The sequence below is a fragment of the Procambarus clarkii genome, chromosome 68 (assembly GCF_040958095.1).
Source record: "Procambarus clarkii isolate CNS0578487 chromosome 68, FALCON_Pclarkii_2.0, whole genome shotgun sequence".
In the NCBI taxonomy this organism is placed as follows: domain Eukaryota; kingdom Metazoa; phylum Arthropoda; class Malacostraca; order Decapoda; family Cambaridae; genus Procambarus; species Procambarus clarkii.
Window position 1 is genome coordinate 4,418,945 of NC_091217.1, and position 2,500 is coordinate 4,421,444.

The following is a 2,500-nucleotide window of genomic DNA, read 5'->3' on the forward strand; positions in this document are numbered from 1 at the left end:
AACAAATTATTCTCCGCCCCTCTAGCGCCGTCTCTGCAATCTCCACTTTGCAATTGCTCGCAGAACTTGTTCCTTAGGCATCCACAGATACCTCGTAGCGGTTTGTGCCTTCGACGGTTTAGATATAGACTAGATATATATATATATCTTCGTTGATCTGAAGTTTCACGAGACGCCACTGAGTTGAAAATTGAAAGGAAAAAATTCTGCATCTGCTAAAGTCGTAAATTATTGCTTAAGTTAACGATTACCTTAAGCATTAAATTTAAGAAGGTAGAGATTATATTTTTTTTAACGTAACAGCAAATTATATTTATTTATTTAATTTTGATATCAATTATTTTGATATAATTAATAGGAGGATAGTAAGCCAAAATACTGAGGTGTTATAAGAACTAAGAAATGTGTTATTCTTTAAATATATAATCATACCATTAAAAATTTGTGAGGGTACCACCTCTGGTGCCAATGTGGGGACCCATAGCCTCGGAGAAGAAAATAAAAAGTATTCAGAGGAGACCTTGTGGTTACCTTGTAGGTTCGAACCCTTATCAAGGCTTGGATTTGATCATATCATTTGTCTTTGTCTATTATTTTCTTATGTTGTGTAGAATAGATTGCAATGATCAATGAATCTCAACTGCTGTATATATACTAAATAATGCAAGTTATACTAAAGATACTGCTAGATAATGTGTCTAGATTTTGTTAATATTGATGGGCTGAATTTGTGATACAAAGAGTATGCAGTCGACTAGAGCTCATCTGGGTTAGCCTGCATGTAGGTTCGAACCCTTATCAAGGCCCATTTTGGATTTGATCAAGATTATTCCTGTTGATGCAATCCCCCATCTAAACCAGGGAAGTCATCCACATTATATACATCGATAGAAATAAACCAAATAAATCCTGTCATGTGATGTTAAATGTTTATCATATACATTTATAATGTGTATTTTTTTCCAGATAACTGAGGTAAGTGGACGGGGTGAATTACAGCCACCTGATTGGAGAACAGGTCCCGGTAAGTGGACGGGATCAACCACCTGATTGGAGAACAGGTCCCGGTAAGTGGACGGGATCAACCACCTGATTGGAGAACAGATCCCGGTAAGTGGACGGGATCAACCAGCTGATTGAAGAACAGATCCCGGTAAGTGGACGGGATCAACCACCTGATTGGAGAACAGATCCCGGTAAGTGATTAGGTTACTGTATCAGTGATGTAACTTGCAGCAGAGATCAAAGAAACCAAGTGTCTGTCACAGTTGTTAATTTGAGAAATCACGTTGTACTTTTACCAATGGCAAATCATCCATACATTGCTAACAAAAAAAATTTGCATAGAGGCAAAGAGTGACAAATACACTCCGAATCATACTCTTTTATTTGCTAATTTTTTTTGTTCAATAAGACATAAACCCCGGTTGGCTTCAGGCGGATTTTGAAATGGCGAAATAATATTTTAATTGTAGATGAAAATAATGCTATTGAAATAGATTCATTTTGTATATTTTCATCCTTAGGAAAATATTGAAGTAAGAAAATAGATAAAGGTTAATAGAAATCCACACTACGGGATTTTATTAAGTTGATGAACACTGTCTTGCTCTGCTGAACGATCTTGTCAGCTGAGGAAAAAAAACAAAATCAGAAAACACTGAGAGAAGTCCAGGGACGCAAGTTCGAGTCCATTGCATAACCTCCATATTTTCTCACACATAATTCACTTTTCCCCGCGCGGTATGTGGTCAGTTCCGTTTTCATGATTTGCCACTACGTCAAAAATCCAACCTAACCTTAACCTAACCAACTCAACCTAACCTATCGAGGCACAGGTATAGAAAACGTAAACAAAATTGTGACCTGTTACTTTTCTTAATACGTTACATTTGTAAAACTATCTATTGAGAGGACTGCTCGGTGATCCATCGTCGTCTCTGCTTCCGCCAACTTAGTCAGAACTTTGCGGTTGGAAAATATAATAGAACTAGAGGCGTTTGGTATCATTTTGATGGTGTTGTTTAACATGTTATCTTGAGGTTATCTTGAGATGATTTCGGGGCTTTAGTGTCCCCGCGGCCTGGTCCTCGACCAGGCCTCCACCCCCAGGAAGCAGCCCGTGACAGCTGACTAACTCCCAGGTACCTATTTACTGCTAGGTAACAGGGGCATTCAGGGTGAACGAAACTTTGCCCATTTGTTTCTGCCTCGTGCGGGAATCGAACCCGCGCCACAGAATTACGAGTCCTGCACGCTATCCACCAGGCTACGAGGCCCCCTGTTCTTTTGTGTTAGAGAACAGTTTTATTTTGAAGTGCATATGTGGGTTGGGGAGGGGGGCCTTCAGGTGATTCCGGGGCTTAGCGTCCCCGCGGCCCGGTCGTCGACCAGGCCTCCTGGTCGACGGGTGGGGGGGATTGTTTATATATGTTCAGTGCATAGGACTTCTTTAGGCTTTAAACCGGCCCAGTGTGTGTGTGTGTGTGTGTGTGCGTGT